The 24,379-nt window shown below is 45.5% G+C and overlaps 1 protein-coding gene across 1 annotated transcript in view; it reads right to left on the reverse strand.

The window, feature by feature from the left end:
* The window catches only part of SHROOM1 (shroom family member 1), a 214,481-nt gene extending 200,901 nt beyond the window's left edge, over positions 1-13,580 (reverse strand). Inside the window, exon 1 of the mRNA XM_085618060.1 lies at positions 13,380-13,580. The gene's annotated coding sequence lies outside the window, so the exon portion shown is untranslated. The remainder of the gene's footprint in view (positions 1-13,379) is intronic.
* Between the last annotated feature and the right edge of the window lie 10,799 nt (positions 13,581-24,379).

Consider the following 24,379-nt stretch of genomic DNA (forward strand, 5'->3'; position numbering starts at 1 on the left):
CAGTGAGGGAATCCGAGAAGGAGGTCATGGGGTGGGGGGAACTACAGAGAGACGAGGGGCACTAGTGGAGGGGGGCAGTGAGGGAAGCTGAGGAAAATGTCATGGGGCAGGTGGAAACTACAGAGAGATGAGGGCACTAGTGGAGGGTGGTACTGAGGGAATCCAAGGAAGAGGTCATGGGGTAGGGGGAACTACAGAGAGAGGAGGGGCACTAGTGGAGGGTGGTAGTGAGGGAATCCGATGAGGGGGTCATGGGGTGGGGGGAACTACAGAGAGATGAGGGCACTAGTGGAGGGTGGCAGTGAGGGAATCCAATAAGGAGGTCATGGGGTAGGGGGAACTACAGAGAGATGAGGGGCACTAGTGGAGGGTGGCAGTGAGGGAAGCTGAGGAAAATGTCATGGGGCAGGTGGAAACTACAGAGAGATGAGGGCACTATTGGAGGGTGGCAGTGAGGGAATCCGAGAAGGAGGTCATGGGGGGGGGGGGGACTACAGAGAGATGAGGGGCACTAGTGGAGGGGGGCAGTGAGGGAAGCGGAGGAAAATGTCATGGGGCAGGTGGAAACTACAGAGAGAGGAGGGGCACTAGTGGAGGGTGGTACTGAGGGAATCCAAGGAAGAGGTCATGGGGTAGGGGGAACAACAGAGAGAGGAGGGGCACTTGTGGAGGGTGGTAGTGAGGGAATCCGATGAGGGGGTCGGGGGGTAGGGGGAACTACAGAGAGAGGAGGGGCACTAGTGGAGGGAATCCGATGAGGGGGTCATGGGGTGGGGGGGGAACTACATAGAGATGAGGGGCACTGGTGGAAGGTGGAAGTGAGGGAATCTGAGGAGGAGGTCATGGGGTGGGGGAGCTACGGAGAGATGAGGGGCGCTGGTGGAGGGTGGTAGTGAGGGAATCTGAGGAGGAGGTCATGGGGTGGGGGAGCTACGGAGAGATGAGGGGCGCTGGTGGAGGGTGGTAGTGAGGGAATCTGAGGAGGAGGTCATGGGGTGGGGGAGCTACGGAGAGATGAGGGGCACTAGTGGAGGGTGGTAGTCTGGGAGTCTAAGGAAGGGGCCATGGGGGGGGGGGGGGAGGGGCTACGGAGAGATGAAGGGCAATGTTGGAGGGTGGTAGTTAACTTATCTACAGAGAAAGAGGTCATTGGTGGGGCGCCAAAAAAAAGACTTCCACACCAGCACTAAAGCCGGCCCTGTCATGGCCTTTCTGTTTTTGTTTATTTAATTAACAGTCAGATGATTAGGACAACTGTGGAGCATACTTTAAAGTGCGTGCTAATTCACTGCTATATTCAATGTTTTACGGTGATTTTACTATTGTTTTCTACTGGGAATAATGAAAGTGGAACTGAATGGTGGCTGATATTGGGCTGGGGCCCAAGGTCAGCTGTGAGATATGGAGCAATGGAAAGGGGTGGTAGGAAAGTGGATAATCAAGCCTGTAAGGGAGCGCGCTGCAGAATCAGGGGTCAGGTGGAGGTAGTAATGAAGAGGGATTCTCCCTGAAGGCTCGCACAGAGGGAGCCCGAGTAGTGTCACTTGCCCGATACTCCCACCTTAGAAACCTCCTCTTCCCATCAAAGGGACATTACATGGAAAAAAACACTTTGAGAGTGATAACATTTAGAAAGAGACTTGGAAAAGAGTGTGTTTTACTTGGCCTTGTAAGACCAAGGAGAGCTAAAGGAGGGCCAAGAAGCAGGCCTGACTAGTTATACAAGCGATAAATCGGGCCAGCAGTGGCCCACCCCAATACACCCTTGGCTCACCCAAATAAAAATTCCTGAAGCCGGGCCTGCCGGGACCTGTCATTTCTTGCAGAATCCGTCGAGGTCATGCAAAACCACAGGTTACAGTTAAGACGGGTTCTACTTTAAACAAAAATATATATATATGGATAATGAATTTTCAGTTCAACTGTACCAACCCAAAAAGTAATATATAATTATTTGTGGTGTGCGTTTCAGTACTTTGATGCAACGGAGGGCCTCTCTGACCTCACTGCCAAATTCTAAATCTGTCCCACGGGCCCGACTAATGCAAATCAGTACTGCCCTGCTCCTCATTGGACCACTCCATCCTGAACCTTGGTCATCTCACCCCTCCACCTTGCAGCCCACTGCTTTTTAGTTGGGAAATTTAAGATTCACACCCCTGAATCTCACTGACTAAGCTACGTCCCTCCCCACTGGGGGCTCCCTGAAGTGGTTGATGCAAAGAGCGGATAGTCATTGCCTGCAGCCGAAGGCCCTTATCAAGTGCATTATCACAGTCCACTTCCAAAAACTTTAGATGGCCACTCCACTCCCCCAACTTGCATATTAGCAAGCAATTGGCAGTCAGTAGGTTTCACCCATGCAAGGTATTGACTTGGTCAGTGTGTTTTTAGCTGTGTTGTAATCTTATTTCTTCTTGCGGAATTTAGGAAGAGAGGAGGAGGCTTTGATGTGAAGTGGAAGGTACTTCCACGCTTTGGGAGCGATATAAGAGAACGCATATGTGTGCAATGTGTATGAGCAGGAGTACTGTGGAGCCAGGTGTTTGGGTGGTTGGTGAAAGGATTTATGACTGTTCAAGTAGGTGGGACCAGGGCCGGAGTGGCCATAGTGGGCACCGGGCGTTTTCCCAGTGGGCCGGAAGCCGTGCGGGCGATTTTGTTAGTGGGGGCTGCAAAATCGGCCCCCTGTAACAAAAACAAAGCAGCAACAGTGCTCCTTCTCACTAGCACCCCCATTCCTCCCCCTACCTGCGGGGCCGGTCCAGCAGAATTGCCAGGGCTCATTGGTTTTCCTAGTCCGACCCTGGGTGGGACCAAAGTTGGGTAGTGCCTTGCAGCTTCGAGTTGCTGTAATCAGGAGCACTAACGTTTACACCCATTATTGAGATTACTTCTTAATCTCCAAGGAGAATTGAGATCTAATAGTGCACTCAAAAATGATTACGTTCCTAGCACACTGCTAAGGCTGATGGTTAGAATGCGTCAACTGTAGTTTTATGCTCCTACGGTAAATTTGTGTATCGACTGCAGAAATGTGTGTGTACCAACAGGCTCCAATCACAGCGAGACCCGATGTGCCATTAGTTATTGTAAGTTTGATATTTTTTTGTAAACCTCCCTACGACACTACCCCGTTCCTTTTTTCAAAGATTTGGACCGTATAATAATACTTAATCTGGACTGGAGGACGGTGTCGAGTAGCTGGAACAACACTACAGCTCCTGGTTGATGCAAGGGGCCTTGGACTCCATAACATGGATACGTATTTGGCAGCTCAATTACAATGGGCGAGTGGCAGGCTAGCAGGGCCCTCCTTGGTTGAGACAGGCCTACAAGGTACAAGCCTAACAAATGGCACATTACAACGACAGCTACTCCCTTGAAACCGACCCTGCATGCCCTGTGCGATCTGTGATGACATCCTTAACACACACTTTAGCAATCACAAAACAATCTCCCCTATACCCCAGACACCTCACTACTAGGGCTTGAGTGTGGCATAGTCCCAGTCTGAGCTCTGTTTTCAAATGGGGTGTTGTATGGGTTTGAAACACCGACACCAGATCCTTCAGAGGATGTACAGTCTGGGTAAAGCAAGACATTTAATCAAACGGATTTATGGAGTCTTTACTCAAGACCTCGATCTTTCATTAAATAAATTGTGAAACCAAAGAGAAATCGGACATGTTTCGACCCTTTCATGATGATGAATGGACAAAGCCCTCACATACTCACACAAGGTATCGCACAATGCTGAGCCAGGTCCACACACTGACCAGAGCATTCTTCACGCCCAAAAGACTCCACTGGATAGATCCTGGGACAACTCTTTGTGCCCTCGATGACATGTCCCGGATGCGGATCTCCCCCTCAAGATGCATTTCTGTCCCTCATTGAAGATTTACTGGGACTGGTCACATCACCCCTAACTCAGGCCACAGGGCACGCAGTCCATAGCACTCGCGACTGGGTCTTCACCCACGCTCCAAACACGTTAAAGCCTTTGAAAGGTTCATAGACGTAGCCTTATTACCAGTGCGACCAAATATTACAATGAACTGGACAAACACCTCTCCCTCAGTGGCTGTGGGTTGGTGCTTATTCGCAATTCAATGGTTGAACACCAAACGTGGACACCTACATAGAGAAGAACTCAGCGTTCTGAGGAGGAACCTCAAAGTCATGTATCTACAAGACCAGGACGGGAGGAAAGTCCTTCTCCTACATCGCAGCCATAGCCTGGAATGACCTCCCCCTCCACATCCGGCAATCTCCCACACTGCCCCAGTGCAGGAAGGACCTCAAGACCTGGCTCTAAGGAGGACCTCGAAACACTCAACAAAGCTGCCCTCCCTCCCCCTAGTGCCTTGAGACCCTCACAGGTGAGTGGTTGCGCTTTACCAACTGTGATTGATCGATAGCCATAGCTGTGACACGATGCCGGCGGCTCTCAGAAATCATACGAAGCGCGATGCGTGATCTCCATGATAGCCCTGACACACAACCCACCCCCACTTTTATATCCATCACAGGGTAGGCATTTATCTCAAACATCTCACCCCTATAGGCAGCAAATACAATAACCAGCGCGGACGTACAACACGGCGCTACTATATAGATTGGACTTAGTAGAGTGAACGGGATGTTAAGCTTGCCGATGACGTAACTTAATGCTGGTTGCCAAAAATGCTGCGGCAAAGCACAAAGTAGATGATTTGTGTAGCGCTAGGGTTGGGTGCAGAGAGGGGAAGTTGTGGAAATGTTTCTACGGAAAAAAAATAAAGGCTTGTTACCATAAATGTATTGATGTACACTAACATACAATATAAAAGGAGCAATGTCCAGGTTGATGTGTAACAGACAAGAACCAGCATTTATTATAATATACCCTTGCTTGTATAGCCAATAAAAACATGTAAACAATTATTTGAACGTTCATAAAAATAAGTGTCAGTGGCTTGGACAACATGAACACATACTAACAAGGCCCTTGGATACCCGAGTAGTAAATAAGCTCTATAAAATGCAATTTCTCCACTGAGACAGAGGGTAAAAGAGGTACTTCCAAGCTAATTATATGCAATGAGTTTCAACGCTGCAACGTCCCAAGATTGTTTGGTTCAGGCGGGATCACGTCTGAACAAATGAGGGAAATGGGTGTGGCCAAGAAAATATAGAGAACCAGTCGCAAAACTCTGTTGAGCAGCTCTGGTCTTTCATTTGAAATGAGTGCTTCGGTTCTGGCCTCTGCCTCATTTCATATATATTGTGTAAAACGACGAGGTGTAGATCCTTGGCTTTGTTTCGCATTGTGGTCAAGCAATCCGTTTCTTTGTGTAACCTCAGTTCATTTGCAAGGAATTTTAAAACACAGACGGACGTCACTTCCTGCAGAAAGTTAGTGGTTCACCTCGAGTTTGCCCCCTTGGCCTTAATGATGACCCCCGGCTTCGAGTGGCCAAAAGGTCGATACTACAAATCAGATGCAGAAAAGACTGGATTCGTAAAGCCACTGACGCGAGTGCAAGATCACAACGCGCAAACGTGGACGCATGCATGTTTAATGGACTTTATGAATCACAGGGCAAGCTTTCAAAACATGTGAAACACGAGGAAAGGGCGCAGCCAGGGAGGGGATGCTCTCCCCACTCCTGCAAGTTACAGTGGAATGTAAATTGCTTTGTGACTATTTTATGGTTGCGAAGCATGAAATGTTCTGTAGCTGCGACTGGCAGGCGGTACCCAGTCCCAAAGTGTACGCGGTCAAAATGTGACATCTTACGCCCTTCTGCAGAGACAGAGGCCGCAGGGACATTGGGGAGCACCCAGAGTGGTTCCATCAACCACTGAATCCAGCTCTAGATGTCACATCATGATGTGGCACCGGTCGTGACATTGAGACCCCTTTCTATTTAGAGGACGTGGGTCCTAATGCAGCAACAGTGTAAAAAAAAGGTGGAGGTGAGATGTCCCTTGGAGGCCACCATCTCTGCAATGAGTCGCATTCAGGTTCCTTCTTCACTGCAAAGGGAGAGGGTGGTTGCAGCGCACTGCAAACACTGTCCTGCAACAACCCTCTTTTGTGCTCCGTGCCCCAGACGCGTAAAAGGAGCGCCGCATCCTCTGTTAATCCTCTCAGCAGTCTCGGTCTGTGCGACATAGAATGCCCCAAACTAAACTTCAATTGAGACACATTTACAAACATCTGTGAACTGCCACTGTCCCAGAATTCAGCAGTTTGAATCCTGTGTGATCTCCGTTGCTCCCCACAACAACTTGTGCCCTTAGAGCCCTCCACGGCCTCCCACAGGAGCACAGGACACAGTTCAAGACCGTCTGGCTCATGGAGAGCACAAGGCCAGGGTGACCATCAAAAAACTCTCTTCCTGCGGCTCATCGGTGACAGCGCGGAGGATGCAGAACACATCACTTTACACTGGCCCTGGCTTGGAGAGGCAGCAAGGATTGGCTGAGAGGGCATCTAAGATCCGCATAACTGTCAAGCATCACTTTGTCACACGTGAGCCATTCAGACAGTCCCCATCGTCTACAACACCCCCAGCCCTTCTGCCCTTTCCTCTAGCAGCTTAACACCCCCATTTACATCAAGCGCCCAAATTGCCTTCACCTCCCTCTAGATACCCCATGACCATTGTGCAACGCTTACCCCGAAGACACCCCAAGTGTTCCTCTGACACAGTATACATCAAGCATACAATATGATAAATACGATAGATTATAATCTCTTCCAGGGGAGCAATGCTACATCCCCCCCCCCCCCCCCCGAAGAGTGAGTAAAGAGAAAAAAAATGCAGAAAAGACTCTTCCGTCCGTTTCTATCAAATCTTTTTCCCTACAGACACAGGATGGGCAAACCCCTTTGGTACATTATGCTCTACGAGCCGAGAGTGAGACAAGGAAAGTGAACAAGGAATGGTGGCCCATTCTAGCGGTTAGCCATCATCTGCCCTGTGAGATTGTGAGGCATCCATATATGCCATACATTTAAGCTGTGGCCGTCACTGCCTCTCCAGGTGGTGTCAATTGCACACAAAGAGGTGCAGAATGAACATTCACATTTAACGACCCCGTTTATGTATAGATCACATACCAGCAGGAATAGTTAGGCGGCAGTAACACTCAGATACACACAGCAGAGCCCAACCCGGAAGCTATTTCTGAGAACAGCGTGCGTGCCAGTTTGTTGTTCCTCCCTGCCTTCAGCCAACTGCTGCTACCAGCATGCGGGTAGTCGGGGGCATGCGCAGAGACCTGCACGAGGAGCACTGTGACGTGTCATTATTAGACTCATTACATAGAGCTAAAATGGTCAGCTCTCCGACACTGCCTCCTGACCTGTTCTCCATAATTCTTGAGGGATCCTGTCAGCTTTCTGCCCCCCCTTCGCCGTCCATGTTTCAGTCACGTGCTCTCAACACACGTAGGACCTTCCCAGGTAGTGCCCACCAGAGCGGGCACCCCGGTGGTTATTGTCCAGGCTCAGGGCTCCGACTCGCTTGGCCCAGAATGCTCTGGGGCACTGAAAGCCTGACTGTGTCCTTCTGCACCAGCAGGGTAGCCACTGTGTCATGGGCCCTAGTGCAAGGAGTGAAACGACCCCCTGGCCGCTGTTTGAATTATAGAATACAATAATAAGGGCTCAATGGGCTGCTCAGCCCTCTGGGCCCCGGTGCCACTGTACCAGCTGCACAAATGGAGGTGATGCCCCTGGTATCGCCTCCGGTAGGGATCCTATCACGAAGCCTGATGACATCTCCCTAAAACAAAACACAGAATCTTCCAGTAATTAGGGATTTTTTTTAAAAAAAAAACAACGCTCCACCCAACTCTTTCTTTGCCCAATGCTGGACTCGCTGGCAGTCATCTCAGACAGCCTGAGTAAAACACAATAACAGCGGTATCAAGAGATGGTCTGACATGGCGGGATACAGTCTTCATTCACAGAAACAGTGCAACTGGAAGAGCACAAAGCCATTCACCCCAGCAACAACTAGTACTCCAAAAATGTCAGAAAACCACTCCCATACGTGTGTCCTGGTCTTTGAAAGTTTAACCGCATCTCCAGAGCCACTGGAATTATGTGATTCTGCAATCACGGAGCTTTGCATCAAACTTTGGATTTATAGCCTTTGCCACATAATACGCAATCTGCTACAGAAATTGCAGATTTCAACAATAAAACGTTAGCTGAAATGGGTGAAAGGTCACTATAAAAGCATCGAGCAGGAGATGTTGTACAGTGCTGGACCCTTTGCAACGGTGAACTAGTCCTCTTTCAGCTGCCGATTGCTGTATTTAGGAGACTCTAATGAGGTGAAATGTATGACCAAACATAAATCATAGGTGTTAAAATGACGAAACAGCAAAACACTGCTGCCACAGATTGTGCCGAATTATGCCTCATAATTTGCTTTCTCTTGCCACATAATTTAGTAAATCCTGCCACACATTAGGACCTCTATTGCTATGCAAGTACAGGGGCCCTGCCTTTATCCCATAACATGGCTGCACTGCATTGGCGTCTGGAACAGTCACACATCCCATTCAAGGAGCTTAATGGACGGATCTGCACCATTGGTTGTGGAGAAGACACCACCTATTGGTCCTCATATGCCCACTCGCCCTCCTAACCAGTGTCATTTGTATATTTGACATTATTATGGTCATTGACCGGTGATGGGGTGGCGGGGGTGGGGGTCTGTGCACTGCTCCTTCACGCTGACCCAGCCCATCAGACCTTTGGGGTGGGGGTGGAAGCGGATTCTTCTTGCCTGCCTTTGGTCATCTATGGCCCTGAGAACCTTAGAAGAGCATGCATGCGCGGCACAAAACATATTTCCATTGCCCTGCAACTTAACTGTACTTAGTAAGTGAACTCAAAAGGACTAAAGGCAAGTTTGGCCAAGTCCAGGATGGTGTTCCGTGATCTGTAGGTTGCACACGGATCCGTGAAGCAGTACATTAGCACACATGTTAAGGAATGTGATTCTGCGGCTGCAGCATTTTCTGCTTAGGTGTTACAATTAAACAAATTAGGTGTAACCTTTGTTTAGGCAGTGTTAACATTGTAAACAAAATGGTTAAATTATTAATACCGCAAGAGAGTGTGCTGCCTTACATCGCATATTGTTTTCTTGCAACATAATTTAGCTATCCCTGCCACATAACTTGATCCTCCCCTGCCGCATAATTCCTGTGATCCTGACATAGGTACAACGTCTTTATGTTGTGATACAAATTTGCCGAGGGTTTGTTAGAAGCGCTGGTCTGCAGCTCCCCCTGAAAGCAGTTAAACCAGGGGTCTCCAACCTTTTGTACAATAAGAACTACTTTTGTTTAGTTAAAATAATCGCAGACTACTAATATTAGCATTGTGATAGTGACCACATCGGACAAGATTACATCAGTGACCACCATATGCAAGATTACCTGCAGCAATGTTATCATCTCAGTGCATTAATCAGTGTTGCACATAGTAATGGAAAACAGGATTTGTCAGTGTGGAATGCCTCTATGTATATAATCCATACCAGCCAAAGATGCAGTGCCCCTGGCACCAAAGGATGTATCATTAGTAATAAGTCTCCCCGCATGATTGATCACTCAAAAATCAGCTTATAATATATTTTGGAAATTCAACCATTTTTCTTCAAACATCACATCATGAGTTATGCAAATACACACCTTTTGCCTTGGCTACAGTTGTGGCATACATGTATTATTACTTCAACCAGGCACAAGGTTGTGACTGAGTAGACTGGGATACACACAGGTGAGCCACTGACAGGTAGCTGGAGAGTTACCAGTAGCTCACGAGCTAGTCGTCGGAGAAGACTAAGTTAAACAGAGGCCCTGCTTTAAGGAACCCTGCTCTCATTTCCCTGTTTCTTTATGTCCTGGCTCACCCTGAAACACAAATAATTGATTGCCTTGAACAAAGGCCTTGGAAGAGGCTTATATCCTCAGCACACACTGCGCGACTGTATCCGGGAGCGAGGTGCGGCCTGGAGGCACACACCGTGCTCTAACCTTTCCAAAATGGCGTCTGCTGTCAAAAAAGGAACTTTCACATTTTCCTATCCTCTTCTCCAGCATATGAAACTCAAAATTACCCCAAAATTGAATCATACAACCCCCTGGATCACGATTTTTTCAAAAGGTTTCTATTGTGAGCATTTTCTCTTTTTTAGTGAGTCACTGTATGAGCCTCCGGTACACATTCAAGCATCTGAGGCTAGGTAGAGGCTTTTCAAAACTGAAATAATCAGAATTGGCGCCAAGGAAATACCCACTAGCCGGATTACCAGACAGTTCAAGGTCTCTCAAAATGTCTTTGGGTGTCATTAACCATCTTAATGCATTCTGGGAGTTGTAGTCTTGGTTCATTACAATGAAAAGAAAGTGTCTATTGAAAAAGGAGCATCTTGGAGTAAATACACCGCTCCCAACGTCAGGTCTCAAATTCCAAGGTATAACATTGCGGCATGCACCTATAGCAAACCGCTTCAATCGGGATTTTAAGTGGGACAGGTCTTTCCAGGTCTCAGACCCGGTAGTAATTAAAATGAGCTCTTTAGTCATGTCCCTAACTCCAGTGGCAAAAACACATGAACAATGAAAGTAAAAAAGTTAATCCATGTCAACAATTTAGTTCCTGTTTATATTTTACATGCGTTATTTAATCTTGCATTCCCTAAGAGTGTTTGCTTTTTCTAGGATGATGTGTGTCTGCATTTTGTTTTACCTGTAGCAGATTACTCTTGGAAAGTGAATACTTTGAACTGAATCGCTTCCAGGTGTTTATAATGGGCCCTGCTTGAGAGCTCTGGAGTGGAGACTGAAGATAGTGCCAGTTTATAACAGTGTCTGTCAGTGGGTCAGAAAGGTGCCCAGAATACTAGGTCATCCAATTCTTGGCCTCTCTGCAGAGAACACAGAGCAATGGTCACGTATTTCAGTTCTAATGGTGATTCTGTGCAAATATGTGAAAAGGAGGTACACATACACAGTCATTGAAATATCCACAAGGCAAAAGTAAAAGAAAATACGGTGCTTACATGCGAGTGGGTGATCATCTGTTTGTGGATGATGGTGGATTGAAGGAGATGCCAAGGAAAGAGTGAAAGAGGGTGCTAAAGAAGAAAGAGAGGAGGTGGAAGATATGCAGATAGACAAAATGTGGGGAGAAAGATGTACTTGTCTAACATAGAATGAACATAACAGGAGTGATTGTGACACTGAAGAACACTACCCCTTCCACAGGCCTCAGAAATGTTAACTCAGTCTCACAATTCCAGAATTAAATTATTTTCAATATTAACGATTTGTAACATAGTCGTTGTTACTCATTTCTATTCACTAGCTAACAACCATTGACAAAGCCTATAGTCCTGGCTGGTTTTAGGTGTATGTCAGTTGTTGTGTTATATATCTAGATGTAATAAGAGGGAGCTCAAAAAAGAACCGAAATAATGGTTGTGTGACACACACTGTGGGATTCGCAGACATTTAGTTAGGTGTGTAAGCCACACCCTTCATTACATAGGCCATGGGGCTTTGAGAGACCCCTCACTTTTTTCCTCTAACTTAAAACCCGGACTACAATCTCTTTTTCCCGAAAATGGAGACGAAATAATGATGCAAATGAATGTAATAATCAGCTCTGGAAATGTCCTGTGTCATTTGTGACTACTTCATACGGTGCAGGGTTTTCTCTTGGATTCAGTCTCTTAAAGGTGTAATACAACAGACTCTAAGCATCCTATCTCCATGCAAGTATAATATCCAGCCCAGGGGTTTTCTTTGCAATCCAAGACTTTAAGACCTGTTTACAGCCCTGCCAAGGTTCCAGGTCAATGGCAACTAGCTACTTTAGTCCAGATTTTTTTTTTTAGTCTTGTTTATTCCAATATAAAAACCAGGACTACAAGTCCCAGAATTCAAAGAAAAAAAATGTTCTGTAGCAGCTCATTAGGCATTGACTTGGGAAACTTGGCAGCTGTGTGTTTTTGCATTAGAATGCCGAGGGAAACCTGGCCTGGGAAAGCTACTCACCCACGGGCCTGGGGTTATAACAGATATACACTACAATACTTCGACTTGCTGCAAAAACAAGCGCTCTGGAGCGGCTTTCCTTTTCTGTGGCAGTTTTTATACGCCTCCATGTATGCAGATGGCGCATAGCCTTCGCCACGCGCTGAAAACCCATGTGCAATGATTCCCAGCTCACCTTATGGTTCACCGTGTGAAACTCGCTCTTTACACGGCGGCCGTGTGATGAGCGCCTAAACCGCGTGCACAGGTGGCACTGTGTGAGAGGACAGGTCTGTGGAGGAGCGGTTTACACAGGTATCTGGCGGGCGTTCTGGAAACGTTCCTCGAACGAAAAAATGACAGCTGAGCATACAGACCAGCAAATCAATCACAACCCAGTAATGAAAGTGCGCACCACCACGCCGACCGCAGCGGGGAATTCCTTTTTCAAGGAGTACATTTGGCGTACGCCACATGGCTACATCAGAAGGACGCCTCGTTGCCAGTTTAAGGCCTTTGGTCGCTACTTTTTGAAGCCCGTCCCCGTTTATTCAAGATTTTTACATAGTGACGGGTGTCTCCGTATCGGATGTCTGTGTATATACATGTAACGACCTCGAGACAAGCGTGAATCTCGATAAACTGATATACTCAGTTCTGCGCTTGAATGGAATCAGTTGTCGCACTTGAAGACAATGATGATTTGTAAAAGTCCAGGGGCGGAAAAGTTGTGTCAGTGTGAAAAATAGCGACACATATTACAGTCCTGCTGTTACATCTGACTAAGACACACACGGGCTTATTTACAAACCCCTTGCGCCGCCGGTGCGTCACTTTTAATATAGAAAAAAGTGACGTACCGGTGGCGCAAGCGGCTTGTAAATAAACCCCCTAGTTGGCGTTGGAAGCAAACATACCATGCCATCTGTGTTTTGCGTTTTTCAAAGTAAAAAGGTATAATCGCCTAACATATGGCATTATAAATCCGAGGTCTGTGCTTGTCTTATGCCAGGGATAAGCTGCAACAGGTCTTACTTTGCACTCTTGTACCCCAGCATTTATAACAGAAAAAGCAAAACTACAAGTCCCAGAATGCATAGGGGAAAACATCAGGACGACACAATCTACTAATACTTGGCGGCGACAGTTTTAGGTCTCTCTAAAGTCCACGTAACAATTAAGCTAGTTCCCGCCCTTATCTACGCTGTTTAACGGATTTTTTAGCTCATGGAAGCTGTACTGTGGCGGAACAGGCGCTATACCAATGACGTGAAACATAACACCACGTTGCAGGCTGTAACCAAGTCCAAAGTAAAGCTCACCTGTTGCTCTCCTATCCTGTAACCTGGACCGTCGGTAAGCAGGCGCCTCGATGCCCCATGAGATTCTCGACCAGCAAAGCGCTCCGGATGAAAGTCCAATGTCTCCGTGGGTTCAGCCCACTTGCGAAAATCGGCGAGAGTCCACGGTTTCCTTGGCAGCTTCGATGTGTCCATAAAGGTAAACCGGGTAGTTCCAGAGGCTCCGCCAATCGGCGAGAGGGGGGCGGCTCTGAGGCAGGAACCTGAAACTCTGATGTCACAGGGGAAACATTTCCACCTGACCCAGATCCACTCATGCGAAAAAATGCAAACACCAACAGGGCAGGGGATTAACGTCCGCAAAAATCTGCGCTCGCTGCGAGAGCTGAAATCAGCGGCACTTTGGGACGAAAAGAAATATCTTTGTTTTTCTCTATGAGTTACTTACACTAGTTCTGAGATTGTCTAAAATGGTACGTAGAGCTCCCTGGATTTATAATCTAAAAACATACGAGCGGAGGTGTACTAGAAAACATGTACACATGGCTGGGGACCCACTCACATCTGCCCCAGGGACGCCCACTCTATTAGTTGTTTGCCAACATCTGTCCATTCTTTCTGCGGCCTCGCTGCTGCACGTGTGAGCTGCACCTCGCAGACAGCATTGTAACCAGCACATCGGCACATGCTCAGCACGGGCTTTGGATGTAGCGACTTTTTTTGTCTATTTCAATTCCCTGCTCCTGATTATTAATATTTTTTTAACATATATGTTGTGTTTGTTCTGCTCCGCTAGCATTTCGAATTCCCCCTGATTTTTGAATTATTGAGTGTAAATTCCACTTCTGACATTGGGGCGCGCGGGTACTATCCTCCTACGTTGTAAATTTCCATTTCATTTGTGTTGAGTATGGCAGCGAATGGCATTCCTCTCCACACTTGACCCCATTACAGCCCCCCCCCTCTCTTCCTTCGTCCCAGATGCCCACGCAACCCTCTGGGCTCACCCAATACTCCGCAGCCCCTCCCATTCCTAAGCGCACTTCTCAGTTTATAAAGGTTTCATGGGGTTTTTCTTTTTCTTTGAAATTGTTTTAGGGAGGGCCCAGGAGCTGCGAACTGCTACTTACTGTGCACGCGTTTGAATCTATTTGCAGTGTCCCGTGCATATTATATTTTGAAATTTACTGTTAAAAAATGGCTTTTCGTCCAACATTTCCAATATGTCTGCTGGTGCATCAGCACACATGCACATGTATGTGCTGGCTAGCAGGGGCAGCTCCTCCGCTAAGGCAGAGAAGCGTCGCCCCACTGCTGTCAGAGCAGAGCAGGAAAAATAAAATGATAATAACGCCGTCCTGCTGGGTTGGGGGGGCGGGGTTGATGACACTGGGGGAGGAGTGGTTGGCACACTCCCTAAGTGCACATGACTGTTTGGCGAGCCCTATTGGGCCGACCAAACAGTCCTGCGCACTTTGCATGTTCCCCCCCCAGGCTGCATTACACAGCCTGGTGAGGAACATGCAAAGCCTCCCTGTCCCCGTCTGAGCGCCAAACCACGGCGCTCAGACCAGTCACAACGCTGCATTGCAGCATTGTGATTGGCTCAGGAGAGCCCAGGATCCGGGTGCTTCCTGCTGCCGGGACTGCAGGAAGAAGGAAGCTGAGCCAGATGGAGTAGAGGCGGCGGCCGGCGAAAAAGTAGGTGTTATTTTTTATTTTTATTTTTGTCTCTTCCCCTCACTAGCTTGCCCCTCCACCGCCGTTCACTGCCAGCTGCTACTGCTGGCTAGGGCATCTATCTTGGAATACTTTTCTTTATGATAAAAATATTCCAAGATGGCCACCTATCTACAAACACATGCATCCTACACACTAGTGGGAATCACAGAATGGTTTTCATCATAAGTCAAAGAAAAAAACAACCCATGATGACCACTGTGACTGCACATTCATGGATGCTGATATACGAGCAGCCATTTGGGATATTTTTATAGCGTATGTGATGTCAAGGCAAATCAGCATAAGTAAAGTTAGCTGCTGCTCGATGCCTGGTTATTACAGGTCTATAGATTATACTCCAAAATTCAATGCATCATGGAACACCTATTTACTACCAGACGGTGCCGAGCTACTCAAATCTATAACTTCATTTAAATCCTCTAATCATTTCAACCATCCGCTGCGTGGCAAGTTCTTCAAAGAGCTCAGATCTGCCATTCTCCCACTCTTGTTCATGATTATCCATGAATCTCTCGTACAGGGTAGGATTCCTGATTGCCTCCAGTTAGTACAAGTCACCCCATCCCCAAAAATGTCAAATGCAGACTTATCTGATCCCAACAACTTCTGTCTGATATCTAATATCATGACTTTAGCCAAACTGCTTGAGAAAGGCATACACACACACAACTCTGCAACCACATGCAGAAGTTTCAGCTCCTTGACCAATACCAATCGAATAGGACACTTTACCCTGCATTTTTTACTCCGCATGCCAATACCTTGCATTTTTTACTCCGCAAAAACTTTTACAAAACAGGGCTTTACAGTGCAATCCGTTACAACGCATTCCCCATTCCAACGCACTTACTATTCTAACTCCACAGGGGCGTTACTTTGAGGAATGCGTTGTAACAGTTTTGCGGTGTAAAGCCCTGCGTTGTAAAAGGTTTTGCGGAGTAAATAATGCGAGGTAATGGCATGTGGAGTAAAGCAGGCGGGGTAAAGGATGTTTCCCCTGCCAATCGGGTTTCAGAGCAGAACATAGTACTGAAATGGCTCTAACACACGTTGTTTATGACGCTGTGACTACCTGAACAGAAGAAACCTTGCCTACATATAATTCTTGGTCCGTCCTCGGTGTTTGACATGGTCAAACATGAAAACCCGATTGATCGTCTTGAAAAAAAGGATGGGGTTATCAGGCCCTGTCTTATATTGGTTGCCTCGTTCCTATAATATAATAGAACACAAAGAATCAAAGTTAACCATTCCCTCGCTAGCAGTATTCCAGTCTCATTTGAAGTACCTCAAGGTTCCAAACTCTCTCCCATGCTTTTCAACTTGTTCATGGAACCCCTCACTGAAATTCGGAACTGCTCTAACATTCAATACCACATGTACGCCGATGACACTCCATTGTACATGAAAATTGCTTCACCGGATGACATAAAAACTCTTAACAGTGCACTTCTGAAAACTCCCCAATGCTTAACTCACAATAGCCTTATGCTAAATACACTCAAGACGGAATTCCTTCTGATTGCCCCCATAATCATTCTGCACCCATTCAAGACTGGCTCAAACAACTTACGACTCTCAACTGCACTCCACATGTTGTTGACTCCACAAGCTCTTTAGGCATATCTCTGGACAAATACCTGAATATGCAAGACCACATCACTGCAACAATAAGGCGAGGCAAACACCATCTCAACACATTAAGGAAAATCAAGCCATTCCTGCCTCCTGAGGACATGCAGTTAGAAGTCCAATCCCTAGTTATTTCCTACTTAAACTATGGAATTGTGACCCGGCAGGGTTATCCAAAGCTAGAATGGCACCTCTAAGGGCCACTCTGAACTCTGGTGCCAGACTCATCATGGGATCCAAAAAACGTGATCACATCACACCAGACCTAGTTCAACTCAACTGGCCATCTATCGAAGCAATGATTCAGTTCAAGATAGCTTGCTTGATGCTCAAAGGTCTTCATTATTACACTTCCGTTTACCTGGCCAAAAAAGTCGAACTATCTGGTTTGAATCAGGGGTCTAATAAGCTCTAACACGCTCCTCCTGAAACCTCACAAATTCAAAAAGGAAAGAACTTGCAACCGCACCTTCTCTAGTCTTGCACTGAGAATATGGAACTCTCTTCCTCCCGAGATCAGGTCTAACCCTTTGACCTCCTCATTCAAAAAACAAGTCAAATGGTTACTCCTGAATAACCACTTGCAACAATAGACCTAAAGCCACCATAACTAACTTTTTTTTCTTGTAGACAACATTGGTCTCTCATTCAACGATGCTATTTTCGTTACTTTACATGTACCACAAGGGTGGTTGCTCTTTCCTTAAAAGTGTTTGTGCATGTTAACTTCCTATATGATGTAATTTTTGTTACTTTACAAGTACCACAAGGTTGGTTGCTCTTTTTTTTGTATTTGTGCATGTTAACTTACTATATGTGTAGTATTTACGCCTTTACCTTCTTATCATATCTGCTTCTTTGTACAGCAGTCTGATACCCTTACGGGTCATGTTTGCACTAAATAAAACTTTTCAAATAAATAAATACAGGTAAGACTATTGCTTGCTTTTTTTTGTTTCTTTTTTTTGTAAAGAGTGCAGTACACGGTCAGACGCAAGTAGCCCCAATAACCTGCAGGTTCCATCCAAAAACAGGTTGTAAAGGTATACGTAAAACAGAGTTCTCATGTTTCGAATGTCGATGTGTGAGTAGCTCATCAAGTCTATTTCTTTTGTATTCAGTTACTTGTAACCCTGTTTATCACATTATACATTCAAAACTGCAAGTACCAGAATGCAAATGAAAAACCTAAAGTGGATGATCCATTGATCAGTGACAATGAAAGCTTGAGAATTGAGCTACAAAAGCAGATAAAACAGCTTTACGCTGCTGCTTCTCTAGTTCAGCACTGATAGGGTTTCGCCCCAGAACAAGGCAGGTGGTTTAAAGTCATGGGCTGTCATCAAACATCCTAAAGCATTCAGTAAGTGTAGAATGATTCCCAGAATCAAAGACCAGATTGGGAAATATAATGACCCAAATGAAATGGAATCATTTAATGATCTTTTATTTACAGTGTTGGCGGGAAGTTCAATATCTTAAACAAGCATTTGCAAAGCCAATAGGTCTGGCCATGACAAACCTGCAAAGTGTTTTTTTCCCTTCAAATTTTGGTTTTTTGAAAATGTAGGAAAAATACATTATAAGGTTAAAACTCATAAAAAGTAGAAAATTCCACCACCCAATTTTGGTGTGCATTTTAATGCAATAAAAATGACCAACTTGAAAAAAGAAAAAAAAAGGTATTAAGGCAAAGATTGGCACACCATACCAGGGGCTGAAGAGGGATAATTTTCAAGCTGATAAGCACTTTTGTACAAGTAAAATGCTGTCAATAACAGTGACGGGAGCTAATGGTTCAAGTGACCTGAACCAATGCCTTAGTCTGTTAGGGGTGGAAACAAAATGTCAATGTTACTTAAACAGACCAATGGAAAACAAGACCTGACCAAAATATATATATATATGTGTGTGTATATGAAATAGGAAATTGATGCTTGATTTGGTAATAACTCTGCGGTACAAAAGGGGGTGGTGATGGACGGAGCAGTTCGGGCTGGACTGTTCCCATGAGGCACAGGGTCAGACTGATTTGCATATGGCCATGTCTGAACTGGGGTGGTGGAGTGAGCTAAAGAATGATGATGGATTAAACCCAGATCAGTTGACTGGGGGTGAGTGTTTGATTAGCTCAAACGCTCTGTCCATCATCCCTTTTGGCATCGCTTTGTTCGCCCTAAGTTGGCAGGGTATGCCCAGACGTGGGTCCCTTGCTCACTTTGCCACTGGAATCAAGATAGCCTGGCTGACGAGGGTTATGAACCCGAAACCAGTCCCAGGATGCTTGTTTCCGGTCCAGGGAAGACATGGCTTGGCAGTTTGGCTGGACTGTTCCCATGAGGCACAGGGTCAGACTGATTTGCATATGGCCATGTCTGAACTGGGGTGGTGGAGTGAGCTAAAGAATGATGATGGATTAAACCCAGATCAGTTGACTGGGGGTGAGTGTTTGATTAGCTCAAATGCTCTGTCCATCATCCCCTTTGGTATCGCTTGGTACCGTTTGACACATTTTCACAAAACGTTCCCAAAAAATTCTCATCCACCCTCAGCTCCTTCCTGGAAGGGAGTTATTCGTCAAGTGGGGGCAGAAAAAAGGGATGGTGGTTTCAAAATGTTTTTCCCAAGCAATTTTCTATAGGAAAATTGGACAGCAATATAGGAAAAACAGCTGAAAGGAATTTTGCCAAATTTGACAGAAAGTTTGAGCTTTACTCAGAAAGTGTGCAATTTGTGATTTGGCATGAGTCTGTTCAGTAGTGTTTGGGAAATTAAGGTTCAAAATGTTACGCTATATGGGCATGGTCAAGTGATTTGATTGACAGCCTGCAACCTGTTTGCTAACAACATTGGCACAGTTTGCAAATCTTCATAAAACTTTCTAACATTTTTTAATGTATCTCTGCTCCTCCTTGGAAAGTTTTGGGGTGGTCCATCAAGCAGAGGCCAAGAAATAGTAGTGGTCCCAAAATGGAATTTCCTCATGCAATTTCCCTAGGGAATTTTAGACAGTGCTACAGCCAAAATAACTGAACGGAATTACACCAAATTTAGCAGAAAGCTACATCTTTACCAAGAAAGTGTGCTTTTTGTGCTTTGGTGTAAATCCGTTCAATAGTTTGAGAAAGTTATGCTAAAAATGTGTAGATATCTGGACAGTTGGGTATGCAAGAGTCTTGTGAGATTCCTGCGGGCATGCAAATCCAGACAATGGAGCACCCTGATTGGCTGCAAGAGCCATTTTACCATCGGCCATCTCACTCTTGCGAAGCGAGAGGATCCCAGATGTCCCACAGGAGCACACACTCTGATTGGATGGCCATAACACAAACAGGAATCTTGCGGGGAATCGGTACACATGTTCTGAACATTAAAAAGGATTACGGTATAAGAGAGCAGGTGTGGTATAACCTGACACCCTAGCACTGCTAGGGATGGTCCATGAAGGACTCCCGAGGTCAAATATGAAGAAAAACAAAATCTTTTCCAGGAGTGCCGGTAGTACGTAGGAGTCTCTCAGGAGCCAGTACAGACCACTGTGCTCTTGAGGGAGTCTTGCATGAGCACAGGCAGACGCTCTGGCTCCCAAGAGACGCTCGTCATTGTCCTGCGGGATCGAGAAAATATTGTTAAAAAAACTGACCTGTCTGGCCACCCGTGGGAGTTGTGTACAGGCATTTTTAAATGCCATGCGTCCACCCGCAAGGGGTCGGGCGCAGGTTCTGGCCGCATGCCATGCAGTGGGGGGTTGGCATAGGTATGTATGCTTATAAAATCTTGCTTTATGCAACAAAAAAAATGAAATTCAGTGAAAAAACAAAGGTTACAGTGGCGTTATAGATAGGTGATAATGTCAATTCAAATGTAACATTTTAAACAAAAAAACACTGAAATTCACCAGTTATAGTTAACGAAGAAACTATAACTTGCACCCTTGCCATGGACTGCTTATGCCCTCACATATTACACCATTGATGCATTTGACATTTGTATGTTTCAGGAAACATGGGTAATAGAGGAGGTGCCACACAGATTAGCTGTTTCTTCCTGTGGCAAGGGAAGACCTTCTGGGGGGTTATGTACCTGGGTAGGTTCACATTTGGGCTGTACGACCACCCAATTGGAGTCCTCCTCTGATGACATCCTCTGTATCTTGCTAACTTTTCCACTGAACCTTAAAATAGCTTTGGTTAATGTTTATTCCAGGCATGTGAAGAACAGTCAAGAATCTTTGACCCTAGACCAATTAGATCGCTTTATTCCCAGGCTTCCCAAAAATGTCTGGGTGGTCATAGGGGGAGATTTTAATGTCAATTTGAGCCCTTGAATGACTCTAATGGTACCCTACCTTCTGATGAAGATGAGTTTTGGGGTATTCCGGAGCCTAATATTTCTACAATCAGGACATGGACACCACTGGCCCTTCAGATTAAGTAGATCACCTTAAATCATTCCCTGAGAGCCTGTAATGGCCAAACTAAATCTGATGCTCCCAGGAACTATACCTTTAATAGGAATGGCCATCCTTCCATCCTAGATTACATCATGGTGGAAACCAGGATTTGGGGTAAGGTAATTGATATCACTGTCATGCCTTGACAAGATAGTGACCATAATGCCATGATCCTAGAGCTGCAGTTGCCTGCCACTGGGACTAATTTTGATTCAAATACCCCAGCAGATGATAGATTAACTCTTACCAATGACAGGAAGAAAATTAGATGGTCATGGATTGAAAAGTCACCCAAAAGAATGGCTTCCCTACATAAATCTATCATACCCTTTCTTTTGAAATTAGAAAACCTTTCTTTCGTAGATCGTACTGCTACATCGGTAACAGATGTTGCAAATATGCATGAGGCATTGACAGTTATCTTGGTGGATACGTTCTGGCCAGTGGGTACACAGGGGGGGAGGGCAAAGGCAAAGCGGCCAAGGTTTGATGCAAGTTGCCGGGAGGCAATGAAGGTCCTGATAGAAGCTCTAAAATCCAAGAACAGAATCCAAATTAAAACAGTGAGGGCCCTCTACAAAGATAGCATTATGCTTGTAAAAAAACATGAGAAATCGATCAATGGGCATCCTTGAAACAGGCCTTAGATGCTAAGGATATGAAAGCTTTCTGGAGCTTTGTTAGCACAGGTAGTAATAATGGCAAGTCGGCCATAGAGCACAACATAGCAGCCGACAGCAGGAAAGAGCCCTTTCAGGCCTTCTACTCCCCGCTGGACACTGAGGTCAGTTTTGTGACATTAGCAACCCAGCCATCACAAAACTCTTATGTGGTGACCCCTAAGCTGACAATGACTGAGGTTATTCGTGACATAAACCAAATAGCCCCCAGTAAAGCCCCTGGATTGGTCAAGAGACCCGGGGATCTCTTCCTTGATGAGCCTAATATTTGGGGGCCCTACTTATGGGTGTTTCTCAATGCCAGATTACAAGGGATGGCACTCCCTGCAACCTGGGTTGGAGCTGAGATTTTTCTTGTGTCTAAAAAAGGTTCCCCTCTATTACCCACTAACTATAGGCCGATCAGCCTCATTGACGTAACACAAAAAAATCTTTGCACAAATTTTGTTGAGCCGCCTACAGACATGGTTGAATGAGCATTATGTGATGAGTACCCTGCAAGCTGGTTTTAGGAAAAAAAACATCCACTATTGATCAAATATTTAGGCTACACCTCCTCTACTGAAAACGGTGCAATTGGAGGGAAGTAGCCTTTCTGTGGTCTTTGTGGATCTAAAAAGGGCCTTTGAATTGGTGCCCAGGAATGCACTCTGAGTGGTACTACGTGATCTTGGAGTCCCTCACTATCTTTTGAACCTGTTAAGGAGACCATGCAGATAACTTTGCCCAAAGTAGGTATGGGAAGCATGGGGAACTTACCCCACCTATCCCAGTCAATAGAGGAGTTAGACAGGGCTGTGTCCTTGCCCCTACCCTATTCTGTATTTAAATCAACGGTCTGGTTGATGCTATAAGTGGATTGAAAGATATAGACACTCCTAAGATCGCGCATAAGATATTGCCGGCATTGATGTTTGCAGATGATACCCTTTTGCTCTCCAAGACACCGATGGGTATCCAGAGAATCCTTGATGGTTTTTTAGAGTTTTGTAGAAGCAGAGGGTTGGAGATCAACATACAGAAGACCAAATACATGGTCTTCAACCCCGCTAGCACAACCCATCCTAACTCACGTATGAATGTCATCCATCTAGAAAGGGTGCCTATTTTTGATTATCTAGGACTCACCCTAACAGCAACAAGGACTGGGGGCCGCAAATGGATTAAGCAAGTCTTAAGGTCGCCCAGACCACAGATGGCCTGGCCAAGATCTATAGAAATTCCTTTCATAAGCCTGTAGGCCCAGCACTAGAGATCTAAAAAACCCAACTCAGGGGTGCTGCTTTGTATGGGGCAGAACTCTGGGGGAATTGCTCTCCCAAAACTATTATCAAGACCGAGAACAACATTTTTAGATAGCTCTTTGGCCTTCCAGTGAGTTCCCCACTCACTCCACTGCGCTTGGATATAGGGGTCAGACCAATTGTAGAGGAAATTGGACGGAGTTAAAGGAGGTCCTGGGGCTCCCTGATTTAGGGAAGCTGGCATGGATTGCATATATTAAGGCAGGTCTTCACAATCTAGGTATGGAGAGGCTGTGGAGAAACCCGGAGGTAGCATGCGCTGGGATATTGGTCAAACAATTAGTAGCTACAGGGCGGGTAAACTCTGGCAACTTTATGAAAACTCAGCCACTGGCCCTCTAACAGCCAACTTCTTAAAAATCAAGGATATCTATAATGTGGAGCCATGTCTAGATGAGATAAAACCGACATTAGCCAGGAAACTCTATTTACAGTTCAGGCATGGATCGCTTCCGCTTAGCGCATGTACTAACAAATGGGCTGGCAACTCTATCTTGCGGTGCCCAGCATGCAGTAGCCTAGAGAAGACTGAACTACATTTATTTTTCTTTTGTCCTGGGTATAATAAAATAAGGCAAAGATGGTTGGTTCAAGTGTGCAAGAACCTAGGCACTAGGCACGGTGAAGAAGCATTTAGACTTCTAAAATACAACACCCAGATCCCAATCGTATCTGCTGTATCAGGTTTTTAAATCTCTATGTGGCGGGCGCCAAGGGTTTTTCTAGGAATTGAAAAATTCATTGAGTGCTGATTGACTTTTTATACATGTATAGTATCAATTTTATCTAGTTTTATTGGGTTTTTGGCATTTTAAATCTGTTTTTATATACTGTGTTTTTTTAAATTGTTCTTTTATGATTCATGGACCGAAATAAAGATTTACAAAATACAACGAAATGTTCTGTAACATCATTGATAACATAACTGATTGACATCTGAAATGACACACTTGATTGCAACACTGTACATGGCGTGAGCATGACTTATTGTTCCTTCAGTTTACTATAGCTGGTGAATTTCAGTGGTTTTTTAAGCTCAGAATGTTATGTTTTAACTGACAATTTGACTTAACTATGACATGCATTTTCACCTTTTTTTTTAGTATATATAGATCCTGGGAGAACATCCTAATGTAACGTACAAAAGAGCTGGACATTTAAAGACAAATTGGTGCAGAGTCATTACTGGAAAAATCAAAACAAAAAGAA

The sequence above is a fragment of the Triturus cristatus genome, chromosome 7 (genome assembly GCF_964204655.1).
Source record: "Triturus cristatus chromosome 7, aTriCri1.1, whole genome shotgun sequence".
In the NCBI taxonomy this organism is placed as follows: domain Eukaryota; kingdom Metazoa; phylum Chordata; class Amphibia; order Caudata; family Salamandridae; genus Triturus; species Triturus cristatus.